Below are 16,323 nucleotides of genomic sequence, written 5' to 3'. Positions count from 1 at the left end.
TATGGATAAAGTCTGGGTGTGCACACTGATTTCAGTTCCACACACAAAGGGGTTTCTTTGTGCTACCCAGCTATAATGTCCACTGCTTCCCTACACCTCAGAAAAGCCACAGATCAGAATGGTACTTTATCATTTTTGCTCCCACTGCAAGGATTACTGGAATGGGATTCAGGCATCATCACCTAGACACTGGTGGAAAAAACCCATATTCTGTTAAAGGCAATTTTATAACCACGTTTAGGTTATGTTATGGGATGTCCACCCCACAAGACTTGAAGGAGTTAAGAATGCTGGGGGGAGGGAGGAATAATAACTGCCCAGGCTGCACCCGGAGAAGGAGCCAGGGATTATTTAGATGAGGCTCAGTTGAATGGGAACAGGAGAGGCCTGTTCAAAGCCCAGAAGCTGAGAGCAGTTAGGGGCTGCAGTTATTCCCTTGGAGAAAGGAGGTTGTCTGGGGCTATAAAGGGAAGTAGCCTACAGTCACTCCTTGGGACGAAGGAGTTGGGTTGTCAAACCAGAATGGGGGGAGAGTTGGAAAGTAGGAACGGCTCAGGGGAAAAGCAGCAAGGTATAGGATAGGGCAGACCTTGGCTGCTGACAATAGGGCCCCTGAGCTGGAATCCATGGTAGAGGGCAGGCCCAGGTCACCTATTAGCCACTGGGGAAGTGGCACAGCAGTGAAGAATGGACTGACTGGGACAGAATACTCCGGAAGGGGAAAACATGAAAGGTGACCTGGCTGGAGGGCCAAGTTATGAAGAAGGAACACCTGGAGTTGCAGAGACAATTTGGGAGACTGCCAGAGGAGGGTGCAGCATCTGGAAGTTGCTAATCCCCAGAGCAGCCAGCAGGAGGCACTTGAGTGGTGAGTGGACCCTGTGACAGCTGGGTAATGAGAAAGAGATATATCAGCTGGCTGGGCCATTCTCCTCCCTCAGTTTTTCCTGAATTCTTAAGATTTCCTCTGGATAAGGCTCCTCATTGGTAAACAATGTGGCACAATCACAGCACAGACTGTCAAAATACAGCAAATAGGATTTTTGGTTATTTTAATAGGATTGTTGTAGGCATGGAGAGGTTGGTATGGGGATCAGTCCAAGGAAAGGTCTTACACAGACTGTTCCTCATTCCAGCCAAATGATGAAACCATTCTGGAAGCCAGCTGCCAAATGCTGAAGGTTCTGTGCTTGGCACATGAGCTGCTCTGCAATACCTCAAGGTGTCCAGAAGAGCCAGACTGGCATGCTTTTCTTTAAAAAAAAATGGTACCTGTTATTACAGATATAGAGAAGATGCTTCAGTTATAATAATGGCCACGGCATGGTTACGTTACTTTCTACTCCTAGCGCAGTGTGAGAGTCCACTGGGGAGTACTCTGCCATCCTGACACAATCCTATTACAGCAAAATGAAGGCTAAAATAAACCTTTACATGTGCTAGAAGCACCACTGTCCACTCCCAATTCTTATTCGTCCCCTCCAAAGACTGTATCTAGCTAATTCTGCCAAGAAGCAATATATGGCAGTGGTCAGTGGGGCTTGAAAGACAACTATTGCTACACAATAAACACATTTGGTTTTGACTTAAATATCTTTTTCTCTCTTGTGACACATGACCTAACGTGTATGGCCATAAGACCCATTTTGTTGGCAACACTCAGTATGATGCTGTAGCAATTAAGAAAAGGCTTCTATGGCCTCAAATGTGACAAATTACCCTTACACCATGACAGTTATTTCAGCAACCAGGAATCCCAGCCCTCATGCTCCACCCAAGTCCAACCCTGTTCCCTTTTAGCCCCACCCTTATCTGCAGTTGCAGTAAACAGCATACACAACTAATTTGTTACTGGTTTATTTCAAATATTTTTTATATTGTGCATCCAGCAGGGAAGAAGCAATAAGTTAAAATAAAATCAAACTAAATAAATGATAGCTGGGAAAGGATATGATCCACTGCTGATAGCTGAGAAAAGAGCTTGAGACTTCAAACCATAGTAGGATAGACACTCTCCTTCAACAGAGAGCTAGATGCTTTTGCTTGCCAGTTAGCACCACTTTAGTGTTGCGTGGACTGAGTCTCAACCAGTTCAGTTTCATCCAGACCCCAAATTAAGTGAGGAAAGTAAACAGAGACCATAGAAACTGGCTTTGATGAATAAGAGATATGAGCTGAATCTCACTCACAAATATCAACATGCTCAAAATAGCCATGAAACAGCACCAACTGAAAGGTAAATAGCAGACAGTCTGTGTGAGATTTTTATGTAAAATACACATTTTTTTTGTCATTTGACAAAAGATCAGAATTATGTCACCATTTTTTTTTCAGGTGCCTGTTTTCATACATGGCCAATCTCTTTTAAACTCAGCAGGGTCAGTTTTTAGTTGTAGAATAGCTGCAAGCCAATTAGAAGTTAAATTGTTGAACAGCATGCATCTGATTAAAGTACAGTATCTACAGGTTAACTGTTTTTATTTTTAGTGTTTGAACCAAACTGCAGTTCCACATAGGGTATAATCATGTTTATTTAGGAGCAACGTGTGCGTCAGTGAAAAAAGCTAACAGGATTGCTTTTAACAAATATACATGGATGGCTGGAACACTGTGTGTTTTGGGTCAGGTCTAGAATTCCGGTTTTCTCTGGTTATGCAAATGATTTAAGTTGTAATAAATGTGCTCCCTTTCCATCTTCATCATTTAAGTACATGCTTTAACAAGTTGTTTTTGGACTTCCCCCTATCTCTATGACACTTTTTTAGAAACACAAAACATTTGGATCATTGTGTTGGTAAATAGAGAGCCCAGCCCCATTGCATTAAACAACGTACAAACGTATAACAAATAGAGGTTCCTGCCCTGATGAACTTACCATTTAAGGGTAAGAGAGACAACAGATGGCTGCACCAAACAAATGGGGTAGGGGGAGCACAGAACAATAGATGAGAAGATACTGTTCAGCATACTAAGCAGCAATCACAGCACACCAGTTGCCTAACCATTGTCAAGTTTTGTTTGTTTGTTTGTTTGTTTTGTAATGGGTTCATGTTAGAGGAGTGTTTTAAGGAAAAATATAAAGGAAGACAACTAGGTGGATTTTAATGGGGAGTTCCTTCCATGTATAAAATGCTGTATGGGAGAAAGCACCAAGATGCATCTTTGAAAATTTGAAAAATAGACAGTTGAGTGGCATCATTAGATGAGTAGAGGTGGAGATCATCTCAGGTGGCAGAGAGAATACGGATAGGCCATGATGGCTCTTCAACGTGAAGGTGAATTATTTGTGTTTGATATGGTGGGAAAAGGGGAGCCAGTAAAGGAATGCAAAGAGGAGGGCGATATTGTCAAAATGACAAGTCAGAAAAATGATATTTGCAGCAGCATTTTGAATAGATGTAAGTGGGATATGTCCAGGCCAGTAGTCAAGAAACGTGTTGATAAAAGGATTAACTATGTGGACAGAGAGGAAAAGCCAGATCTTAAGAGAGCATGTGCAAAGAGAAGCAGCAAGATTTAGATATAGCCTGAATAAATGAATGAGTCGAGAGAGGGCTAATTAAAAAACAGTATGCAAGTTACAGGTCCTGAGTGACAGGAAGGATGGTGATGTTGTTCCCAGTGATGGGGAAGGCTAGGGGAAGAGATTAAGAACTCTGTTTTGGCCACATCAAGCTTAAGCCAATAGCTGGACATCCACAAGAAGATATCAGACAGTTTGAGATTTTAGTTTGGACAGAAGGAAACATGTCAAGAGTGGAGAGGTAGATCAGCATGCAGGTGATAGCTGAAATTATTTTTGTAAATGAGATCACTCAGAAACAGGCTGTATAGGGAGAAGAGCAGGGAGACATTGTCAAAGCCATGAGGGACCCTCACAGAAAGTTGGTGTAGGGATGAGGAAATGGTGACAATGTGATAGAAAGACAACCAGGAAAGGAAAGTCATGAAAGCTGAGGGAGGATAGGATTTTGAGACTAAGCGTAGCTGACCATGCTGAAGGCAGCGACAGGTCAAGGAACATGGAGTACCAATTCTGAGCTTTTGAACTGTCATTAGTGATGTTGTTGAGAACAACTACCTGGAGTTCCTATCCTTCAGTTTTTTTACCAGTCCCTCTCCAATCCAACATCTGCTCTCTGAATGCCACTGAAATATGCATCTCTCTTTCCTGCTCTTTGTCACTCCAGTGCAGTTCACGCCATCCACTATTAGGCTTGTTGTCCATACACCAAGAAAAAATTCCCACTTCAGAAAGAGATCATGTTGCCGCAAGCTCATTCTGATATGGTTCAACAACAATTTTAGCTTTGTATTGTGATAGTAATAATAAAAAAACAAAGACAAATTGCCTGATGACTTTGTATGATTTTTAGTACATTCCTCCCTGAGATAAAAAGCAGACCTAATGACGAAGGAGATAGCTTAAGAGCTTTAAGAAGCTTTCCAGACAGAGGTTAAGCCATAGCTGCAGATCTACTCAAATACCACATCAGTCGTCTTCACTCTAGGAATGATAAGGATGAAGATGGAGAAGGCTAATGTTTGTACGTTAAAAATCTTCAAGATGGAATGAGACAGTCACTTCTTTAGAAGGTTTGTATTTCAGTTATGGTCACATTCTGAGTCAGCATCTGTTTCCTTAAAAAACCCTAAGAACCTGAAAATCAGCAAAATTCAACATGATGTTCCACATATCTTAGCAAAATCAGACCTGCTCCTTTCTGCTCCTTTTAAATGTGTTCATCACATACCGTACAAGTGTATGAAGTCTCATTTGGAGAAAAATAACTTTAATTGGAATGATGTTTAGGACATTTTTCATAGATACTAAGGCTAAAAGGGACCATGGTGGTCACCTCTTGTATTGCACAGGCCACAGAGCATTCCCAAAATAATTGATACAGCATAGATTTTAGGAAAACATCCAATCTTGATTTTAAAATTGTCAGTTTTGGAGAATCCACCATGTCTCTTGATAAATTGTTCCAATGGTTGTTTAATTCTTGTTAAATTTACGCCTTATTTCCAATTATTTTCAAATGTCTCCCTCATGTCATAAAGGATGTAACTGAGTGTTTGGAAGAGATGTTCATAAATTCTTTTTTTTTAATTTTCCATATTGAAATGGTCCCATCTGGATATCTCTGCAAAATAGAAAGCCAAGGAATAACTAAAATGCAGTAATGTGGTTCCTCAGATACAATTCTACAGAGAGATAGTTCTAGCATGGCATTCTAGGAACTACTGACATGCCCCTACCTTGTTTCAGCTTTCTTTCAATTGGTTATGCTCAATTAAATAACAGAGTCAAAAGGTGCTAACCTTTTGAAACCTAATTTCATATTGGCCAAATGACTTTCTTAAGCTGCTATTTTTCTCTCATTCATTTTTTCTACTCAGCCATTGTGTTTCTTTTGTGTCACTTTGCAGTAGGCCCCACTGAGTCATACACCAATTTACATCAAAGATATTCTCTAGTCTGTTCCAATTCGCTAAAACAAACCATCCAGTGGATTTTTCTTCTCTGCCACTAGCTTAGAGGTTAACTGACATGACAAGACTCAACAAACCCAAATAAGTACACTAGTATTTAAGATAAAAAATATTACATGGAATAAAAATGACACATACTGGAGAACAAAATATTGAAAAAACATATTCTCCTTCACTCCCCTGCCGAGACACTAGTTTAGAGATCTGTTGGTTCTCTTTTAACCAATGATATGACAACCCCGTTCCAGCTGCAAATTTCTCCTCCATCATGACATTCTTTACTCCCACAACCTGGAGCGACAACCATCCCACAAAACCCCTTACGAGAAGCACTCACCCAATCCCTTCTGTAATTGCCAAACCCACTCAGGGCTTGGCTACACTTACAAGTTGCAGCGCTGGGAGTTACAGCGCTGGTCATGCAGCTGTGTAGGGCCAGCGCTGGAGTGTGGCCACACTGACAGCTACCAGCGCTGCAGTGTGGCCACACTTGCAGCACTTTCCAGCGCTGTATTGAGAGGTGCATTGTGGGCAGCTATCCCACGGAGCACCTCGTCCCATTTTGGCGCTGAGTATTGTGGGAAGGGGAAGGAAGTGTGCGGGTCATTCCGCTTCCTGTGTGCCAACGCCCCGTGGTGCATCGCTTCACATCCCAGCATTCACTCTTTCCGGCAACGTTTGGCGCCATTGTGAGTGTCTTTCTGTTTTACTCTCTGTGTGAATCGCGATTTCTGTGGCAAATGGAGCCCGAGCTGCTGAGGACTGTGCTGATGAGTGTTGCCAGCACAACACGTTTGGCAGTCGAGCTATTCCTTCAGCTCCAAAGTGACAGTGAGGAGTCTGACGATGATATCGATATCGATTCTCCTGCCACGTGTGACACTAAAGTGCTTGTGGCATTCACGGAAATGCTCAGCACCGTTGAACGCCGCTTTTGGGCTCGGGAAACAAGCACTGACTGGTGGGATCACATCGTCATGGAAGTCTGGGATGACGAGCAGTGGCTGCAGAACTTTCGTATGAGAAAAGCCACTTTCATGGGACTGTGTGCTGAGCTCGCCCCCACTCTGCGGCGCAAGGACACAAGATTGAGAGCTGCCCTGACGGTGGAAAAGCGGGTGGCTATTGCAATCTGGAAGCTGGCAACTCCAGACAGCTACCGGTCAGTCAGGAACCAGTTTGGAGTGGGAAAGTCGACCGTTGGAATCGTTTTGATGCAAGTTTGCAAGGCAATTAATCGCATCCTGCTAAGAAAGACCGTGACTCTGGGGAGCGTGCAGGACATTGTGGATGGCTTTGCACAAATGGGCTTCCCTAACTGTGGAGGGGCGATAGATGGGACGCATATTCCTATTCTGCCCCCCCCCCCACCTGGCATCAGAGTACGTTAATCGTAAGGGGTATTTCTCTATGGTTCTCCAGGCGCTTGTGGATCACCACGGGCGTTTCATTGACATTTACACAGGCTGGCCTGGAAAGGTGCATGATGCACGCATCTTTCGGAACAGTGGCCTGTTCAGGAAGATGCAGGCAGGGACTTTTTTCCCAGACAGGAAGATCACAGTAGGGGACGTCGAAATGCCCATTGTGATCCTTGGAGACCCCGCTTACCCGTTACTGCCTTGGCTCATGAAACCCTATACAGGGAAGCTTGACAGGAGCAAGGACCGGTTCAACTACAGGCTGAGCCGGTGCCGGATGACTGTGGAGTGTGCTTTTGGCCATTTAAAAGCTCGCTGGAGATGTCTGTATGGGAAGCTAGACTTGGGGGAAAGCAGCATCCCCGCGGTTATATGCGCTTGCTGTACCCTCCATAATATTTGTGAAGGGAAGGGTGAAACATTCAGTCAGGCATGGACCACCAAGGTTCAAGTCCTGGAGGCTGAATTTGCACAGCCAGAGAGCAGGGCTAATAGAGAGGCCCAGCACAGGGCTTCAAGGATTAGGGATGCCTTGAGGGAAGAATTTGAGGCTGAAAGCCAACAGTAATGTTTGCTGCCTTGCATGGGAGTGAATTGCACTGTTTACACTGTTATTCTATTATCCCTAAAATGATTTGCAGTGCCTCTTTCTTTACTGGGCTAAGGTATCTTTCACTATCTGCTATAATAAAGACTGTTTTCAAAGCCAAGAATTGTTTTATTGAAAAGAAAAAAACTTCCTTGACAGACAGACAGACACACAACATTTCATGAACACAAGAGGGCAGGGGTGTGGGTTGGTGAACTGTATAGTCACAAGTTTGCATATGTCCTGTCTGGAGTGCTGTTTAATGAATCCTGCACTTCAGGGAGCATATACTGCATGGTGATGGGGGTTGAGTGCAGAGGGTAAGGGTGGTGGTAGGTATCACGGCACAGTGGCGCGGACGCATCAGCGTGACTGGGACATGGAACACAGTGGCTCTCCCTATAAACCTGCGAAAGCACATTGCCCACGCTCTGGCTGAAACTTTTGAGGAGATTACCGAGGCCGATTACCGCGACGTGATAGACCACATCAGTGGGCTATTCCACATCTAGGCTGGCATGCATGCAGCCATAACCCCCCTTCCTCTCCAGAAACATTTCCACCCAGAAAATAAAAGCCGCTTACCGGTAACCCGCTCCTCTGCTTGTCCTTCTGCAACTGCTGGCTGCTGCGATTGGGTACTTTCCTCCTGGCTTGAGAAGAGCTCCTGGCTGCATGCCCACTCTGGGGTGTCTTCCCCCATCCCAGTAGCTTCACTCGCGGTTTCCTCCCCCCCCCCCGCCGCCTCCGCCTCCGCCTCCTCCTGTCCCCCAGCCTGCTCAGAAGTGTCCATCGTTGTCCTGGGATTGGCAGTGGGGTCACCCCCAAGTATCGCGTCCATCTCCCTATAAAAACGGCAGGTCGTGGGGGCAGCTCCGGATCGGTGATTACCCTCGCGGGCTTTGTAATAGGCACTCCGCAGCTCTTTAACTTTCACCCTGCATTGCAGCGCATCCCGATCATGGCCCCTATCCAGCATGGACCTTGATACCTGCTCAAAGATATCGTAATTCCTACAGCTGGAGCGCAGCTGGGACTACACAGCTTCCTCCCCCCAAACACTAATGAGCTCCTGCAATTCGCCAGTGCTCCATGCTGGGGCTCGTTTGCCGCGTGGAGGCATGGTCACCTGTAAAGATTAACTGATTGCACTCCACACCTGGCTGCAGCAAACAGGAAGGAGATTTTTAAAATTCCCGGGGCATTTAAAGGGCGGGTCACCTGAGGCAAGAGCAATAGAGTGCAAACTGATGAGCAGAGTGGCTGAACAGGAATTGTTGGATAACTCCTTATTCCCTGGAGGACAATTAAAGCGCTGGTGAGTGTCCACACCTGCTGAGCAGCGCTGGATCACCAGCGCTGCACTCCTTATACCCCAACCGGGACGGGTTTTCAGCCAACGCTGCAACCAGGGAGTTGCAGCGCTGGTTGTGCCCTGCAAGTGTGGACGGGGTGTAATTGCAGCGCTGGAAAGCCTCCACCAGCGCTGCAACTTGTAAGTGTAGCCAAGCCCTCAGCCTTCTCCCACAAATCCCTATTCCCTCCCTGCCCCAGTGACATATAACAAACTATTAGGGTGTATGAACCCATCCTCTAGTTGCAAACTCCAGCAAAGATAAGAGTTAACAGCTAATGGGGCTGGCTCCGACAATTTAGAAACCTGGGATGAAGGCTTGCTAACAATCTGTGATGAGGGTCATTACAATTGGGGTGCTTTCACTCCTGGGAGTTCTGTAGATTCTGCTGTCACCTATGTCTTTTGCGAATTGGAACAGACTAGAGAATATCTTTGATAGTATGACTCAGTGGGGCCTACTGCAAAGTGACACAAAAGAAACACAATGGCTGAGTAGAAAAAATGAATGAGAGAAAAATAGCAGCTTAAGAAAGTCATTTGGCCAATATGAAATTAGGTTTCAAAAGGTTAGCATCTTTTGACTAAGTTAGCAAAAATGTTTGCCAATTGTTTTAGCTTCCTTTCACTCTATGGCGCCTGCAAGTATCCCAGCTGTCTCTACTATTCGTCAGTGTTCTTTCTGCCTCCCACCACTCATCCCCTTATCCCTGGCAATGGGCCATCTGCGCCATTACCCTCCTACTCCTGCCATTCCTGCCACTGCACTGTCTGCCCTCGCCTTATTTAACTCCATTATAACAGCCGACTCTTCCTCCAGTACTGCTGTCATTGCACCATCTGCATCTGACTTTCTCTGCCTTTAAACAATGTTTTAGAAGGGGAGTGGGAGCTGCTGCTGATAGAAGGTTTATTACTCCCAGCCCTGGTTCCGCCACCTCTTTTTTGGCATTTTCAATTTTGTGAGCTCCTCACAGCCTCCTTTTATAACTCATCTCCAAAATGTAAAAGTTAAAATGGAAAAAAAAAACAAAACATCCTTTCAATATACAAATCTAGGAAAAAGAATTAAACTGGGCATAATTAGTTATGAGGGTGACTGCTAAAATAAGCACACGTGTGCAAAGCCCCTGTTCCTGCACAGCAATTGGGATTAATACTCCTCTACTATGGACATGAGTAGGGTGTAAAGAGAAGTATATCTCACTGTGAAAAGGGAACTGTGCTCAGTTTGGGCACAGCGACACACCAAGTGTGAAGGGCTTTGTGAGGGCACAAAGTGTTTTTTCTCCATTCACTTTGTGCAAGAGTAAGACACAATTCCCTCTCCTTGTGTTCGTGCAGCTAAAGGGGCTGGGCACTTCAGTAAAGCTGACAGCACCACAAAACCTGAATGGGATGGGGTGAGCCATGACCCCACTAACATCTGCAACTCTTGGACCAAAAAGCAGAATTAAACTTGCCCCTAATTGAAGCGGAATTCTAAAATGTAGGGAGCAGTGTAGAGGGCGTGCTGGGTATAGGAAGGGGCAGGAGGCCTGGCCAGAGCATCATTGTGCTTAAGTGCTGCAATGGGCACCTGAGATACGGGAGAGGTAGCTGAGTAACGTTTTTCTCCTACCTGAGGGCCTGTGCTAAGCAGTTTGCAGACCCTGTGGGTTGGACCCTGTGTCCTTTACAGTCACCTAAAAAAATTCACTTGCCCACAAATGTGCCTTTCTCTGGATTTAGTGCCACTGTTTAATGAAATGGAGATTTAAAAGGTAGAAAACATAACAATAACAGCTATACCACAGAAGTGGAATATGTACAGTTGCTCTTTATTCAGGAATTAGCAGACAACTTAAAAATGTTAGAAGCATTTTATACCAATTTTAGAAACATTTAGTTTCTGAATTTTAACAATGAAAGTCAAATATCAATCAAGGCTGCAGCACACAATCAGAAGTTCAAAGTTATTAAATACATTTAAATCAATAAGATGTATAACATTTACAACACAGAGAGTCTGTGTTCTTCTGACAGACTTGCTGATGCATTAAAAAACAGTTGTGATACAGTACTAATGCCTGTTTGGTAACAAGAACAGGAGTACTTGTGACACCTTACTAACAAATTTATTTGAGCATAAGCTTTCGTGGGCTACAGCCCACTTCATTGGAAGCATAGAATGGAACATATAGTGAGGAGAGATATATACACATTCAGAGAAAATGAAAAGGTGAGAGTTGTCCTACCAACTCTAAGAGGCTAATTAATTAAGAGAAAACTCTCTTTTCATGTTCTCTGTATGTGTATATATAGCTCCACACTATATGTTCCATTCTATGCATCCAATGAAGTGGGCTGTACCCATGAAAGCTTATGCTCAAATAAATTTGTTAGTCTCTAAGGTGTCACAAATACTCCTGTTCTATTTGTGGATACAGACTAACACGGCTGCTACGCAGAAACCTGTTTGGTAACAGTCATAGTACAATTGAGAGCGATAAACTTGCTTAGCTGAAAAACAAGATTTCATTAGATAATAAAGACCTCAGTTGACTGACAGTTTCTTTTACAAGTACTGCAGCTTGGTACTGTACAGGGTCCTCCACACATCTCTGCTATGCCCCTGTTCTGGACTTCTGGAAAAACTAACACTGCCATTATTTGGGGCAGAGGGAAGGCTGACAAAATTAAATTAATGCTATTGCTTCATCTCAAGAAGCCTACTCTTGACCCCAACACACTTAACAACGTCTGTCCTACAACCAATCAACTCTTGCGCTATGATCTTCAATAATTAACCTCCTAGACTGCAGTGACACAGTTGTTATTACCGAAAACAAAAACCTTGAAACCGATGCTGGTATGTATATTATAGCTCTCTCCTCACCTATCATTACTCTTGTAATGTAAATATATTTTAAAAGAGTAATTAAAATCTCTTTAACTGCTCTTTCTTTGCCTCTAAGGATGGCGTAAAGCTAGCTGAGGCCTTAATTCTTTCTGATGCCGCAACACTTCTTAAACATTTAGGTGACAGGAAATAAATCTTGCCGCCAAAGAACGATGTACCCACCGCTGAAATGCCACTGAAGACCATTAGCGACTGAAAGACCCGCTGCCGAAATGCCGCCAAAGACCCGGGTGAGTGTAACAATTGAAAAGGCGTCCCCCCTGCCTCCCACCACCGCCTAAGCAAAAAAAAAAAAAAAAAAAAAATGGGCCACCGCACCGAAACAAAATATCGTGACAAATGGCGTCCCGACCGTACTTCGGTCAGGACGCGGGACAAACCGCTCAATATGGGGACAGTCCCGATTTTATCAGGACATCTGGTAACCCTATTACCGATAGTGAAACATTTGCTTTTTTCTGATGTGTTGTTGTTCCTGTTGCTTGTTCACTAATTCTAACCACTTCTAAACTCTTCTCCTCCAATGCAACTCGCCTGGCTAATAACTCCTTAGATAGAGCACATACTTGAGTTACATAACATATAAAGACTTTTACATTCCATAATTAATTTTTCATGGAGTTGGCATCTTTTAACTAATGATCAGTCTGGAGCACTAAACACTGCACACTGAAAAATGAAAAACGCAGTATATATAGAAATGCAGTTGCCATAAAGGTAAACTGGGTCAAATAAACTGCCCTGCCATAAGAATTCCTGCATGCGTGTGATGTTGTAGAATAGATAATATTTCAGATTTCTTAATTCTATTGCTAACTAATAAAACAAACAACAATGAAACACATATTTAATATGGCCTGAGGATTCCGATTCAGATCAGACATATCGTAAGTTTCAGGTTTTCATTTCAAAGATGAGTCAGGGTGAGGGTTTGAAATAGGATTCAAAAGCACCATTATATTTCAAGAGTTCTGCTGTAGTGAATGGTGGAAATCTTGCACAATCCATTTTTCTTGTGAGATTTTCACCATCTTGAGGCCTTGTGATTTTTTTTTAAACCAGATCCAAACCCAAACTGAAAAAATGGGTCTTTTCCCCTTTTGGATCTGATCTGAATTGTTCAGATCCTGGACTTGAAACTGGTAAATTTATCACCCCCCAAATTTACAGAGTTTTAAATTTTGAGATTCTGGTTTTGTTCATATTTTACTGATGGCTCTTTCTTAGTTTATGCCAGATTGTGTAGCATGATGATGGATGTATTAGTTACTTGAACTGCCTGTGAATGGATTCATAACACACATGGATTTACTAACCTCAGTGATGGATTGGTACATCTTAGTATTTTTTCATACCAGTGCCCTTAGCATTCAAACATTAACATGTTTCCTTGCTTTTGACATTCATTTTTTCCCACTTTTATGTCTAGTCAGGAGGACACATGGTAATTAGGCATGCCGCAATTCTCCCAAAAGGGCCATATTTTTGGAGTTTAATGTATCCACCCTACCCAAACCACATTGTATATCATTTGAAAGCTTATTTGATGTACGTTTACATGAGGTATGATATGGAACTGTTGAGTGGTGCCATATAGATGTAGGCAAGGTCCAACAATGGTACCCAAAATGAGTGAGAGTCAGTTTTTGCAGTTCCAGAAACACTGCAAATATGAAAGAGAACTATGACTACAGTTTTTACTGTTTAAATTAATTTCAACACCTTAATGTGGTCCTTATTGGTAAAAACTACCAAATGACAATGTATTACAAGCTTTTTGTTGGTTTTTGCATGGGCAAGTTTTTTTTTTTTCCAGAAAAAATGAAGCTATTTAGCATGTGGCGAAAAATATGAATATCAACATTTTGCAATATACTACCATGAAATATTCCCATCGCATATTCTTAATTGTCAGTGTCTCACAACTGATTATAGTAGTCTTCTATATTTTCAGTTGAAGTTTGCTGACCGGATCAGTATCTCACTGACAATTGTGCACTAGTAGCAGTAGATTGCATGCTCATAGTTTGTACTACATAGTGGGTAGATATAAATGTATGTGAATTCCTAATATAATACTTTTCCATTTGTAGGCTTTTGTACATACAACATAGCATCTAGTTTTCCTGGTAGAAAGTTTTTATTTGTAATTTTCTATGCATGTACTATTAGCCTTTAACATATTCTAGAAACTAGCTTTTCATTTTACACACATATCTATAGGTCACTATTGATGTTAGAGATGACACACTGCCTCATATTGGGCTTCAATCAAAGTGCCCATTAAACAAATATGGCAATCTTGACACTCAAATATATATCTAATTTAGCACATCTGCATATTTGTACAGATGGAAAGTGATGGTATGCTAACACTATACTTTGGAAATTTTACTGCTACAGGGAAGTTACAGTATATGAAGATGTGGACAGTGCACACCCCTTAAAAGTTACATCAAAGAGAAAAAGACTCTTCACAAACTTTGAAAAATGTGTTTTGTCAAGAAAATCAAAAGAATACAAAACTGTCAAGTCACCAGTGCTGGACAGAATTCTGTGGAAGTGGAAAGATTTCAGGAAGGTTTGTTCATTCCATATGGAATTGTTCCACTTAATGCAGGTGGAAATCAGGAGATGATAATATAGACATCAATGCAGAGCCCACTGATGGAAAGCATACCTTCCATTCAGTGACTACAGCCATATTTCAAGAACAGTCTGCATATACTCCAGCTTCACATGAAATAAGTCACTGAAGTTTGGGAAAGAAAAGTCTCTTAGTTTCCCTGGGCAATCAGTCTCTCATGCTGTATGCAGCATTTGAAAAACACAGAACACATCCAGAATCAAGTTGGCAGGAAAAATACTTGAAAAATGAACTCTTGTCACCTACAAATGAATGCTCTTTTAGGTCAATCCTGGTGTCTGAAGACTACTACGTCATGCTGTCCTACCACTATCAAACGACATTGATCTTGTTCACACAAAAGGAGCTTTTGAGATCTTGCCAAATTGGGAGAGTATGATGGACAAGCCACAATTTCTGCAGCAAGGAAGTTGGCAACTATATGACCAGAGCAAGAAAGTAAAGGAAACCCACAGAGACCTGAATAACTTGTGCCTCCTTCTACTCATCAAAAAAAGGCAAGTTACTAGCCAAACTACCACCATTTACATAGTAAATCAGATATTAGATCATCATTGCAACATGAATGGAAAAATGTGGATGATTAACTACTTCCTGTATTCAAGGGATTTTTTGCTCCATTTCCCAGGACACTAACATGTAGTGTTACATCTTTACCATTTTGGAGACACTCTTTTTGGTGATTAAAAACATAACGATCACTGTTCTGACTACAATACTTCAGGGGGGAGGGATAGCTCAGTGGTTTGAGCATTGGGCTACTAAACCCAGGGTTGTAAGCTCAATCTTTGAGGGGGGTCCAGTTAAGGAACTGGGGTAAAAATCTGTCTGGGGATTGGTCCTGCTTTGAGCAGGGGGTTGGACTAGATGACTTCCTGAGGTCCCTTCCAACCCTGATATTCTATGAGGTCATATTAAAGTGACCAAATTAGTAGTGTCTGCCACTTGCCTAAATGTAGGGGAGTCCTGTCAGCGTAGGTTCCCATGTAAAGCATTTGTTTGAGACTCAAGGCCATTGCCAGCCTAAAACCCAGATCCAAACTTATCCTCAAGTGCAGGTATAGCCCACACAGTAAGTCACACAGCTCAACTTAACAGAAGTATTAACAGATGAACTAGCTGAGGAAAGATTAAAGGATTGATGTAAAAACAATAGGCCTGATTCTCCTTTCTGGTTCACCAGTTGTACACCATTGAAGTGGTGGGTGTGTACCATACTTAGTCTAGCACAACCTATACTGTCACAACTCTGTTGTATTCCCTAATTTTGCGTAAATCTTTTAATACTTAAGGAAACAACTGTACTCTGAACAATTGCTTACTTTTAATAAAAAGTTAGTAACTAAGAGGAAAACAAACCAAAACAAAGTCTGTGAAACAGAAGTTCAAAGATCAGAAGAGGTGCTGCCTAGAACTGCCTTCCATATCAGTTTCTCAATTACCCTCAAGCACAATTAAAAGCTTTAATTAGGGACACAAATCACACACAGCTAAAGAACAAATACAAGAAACAGTACAAGGTAAAAGGAACCATAAACATCACTTTGGATTACCAGAGATGTAGCTATTTTGTTTAAAGAAGAAACGTGACTTACTGCATAACATAAAGAAAACAACATTTATACTTTTACACCTGTGCCTTTCATTACGAATGAAATAATTAGATGTTAAGCCACCTGTATGGATTTTTCTCAACTCAAATGATGCCAGGGTTCAATTATACAGAGACCTGAAGTCAACAAATTAGAAGAGAGTAAAAACAGCTTAAGCAGGTGGTTAAGGGTAAATGTTTTTGTAGTTAGCTTTTCTGTGTAGCCTTACGTCCATTAAGCGTTTCACCTGCTCTCTCAGTGCAGTGCTTTCATGTTTTTGAAATACTTGTATGCTGTGGGCTCTGTAGGATCAATGAATGAT

Source organism: Mauremys reevesii, linkage group 7 (assembly GCF_016161935.1).
Source record: "Mauremys reevesii isolate NIE-2019 linkage group 7, ASM1616193v1, whole genome shotgun sequence".
In the NCBI taxonomy this organism is placed as follows: Eukaryota; Metazoa; Chordata; order Testudines; family Geoemydidae; genus Mauremys; species Mauremys reevesii.
This window is presented reverse-complemented; position numbering follows the sequence as displayed.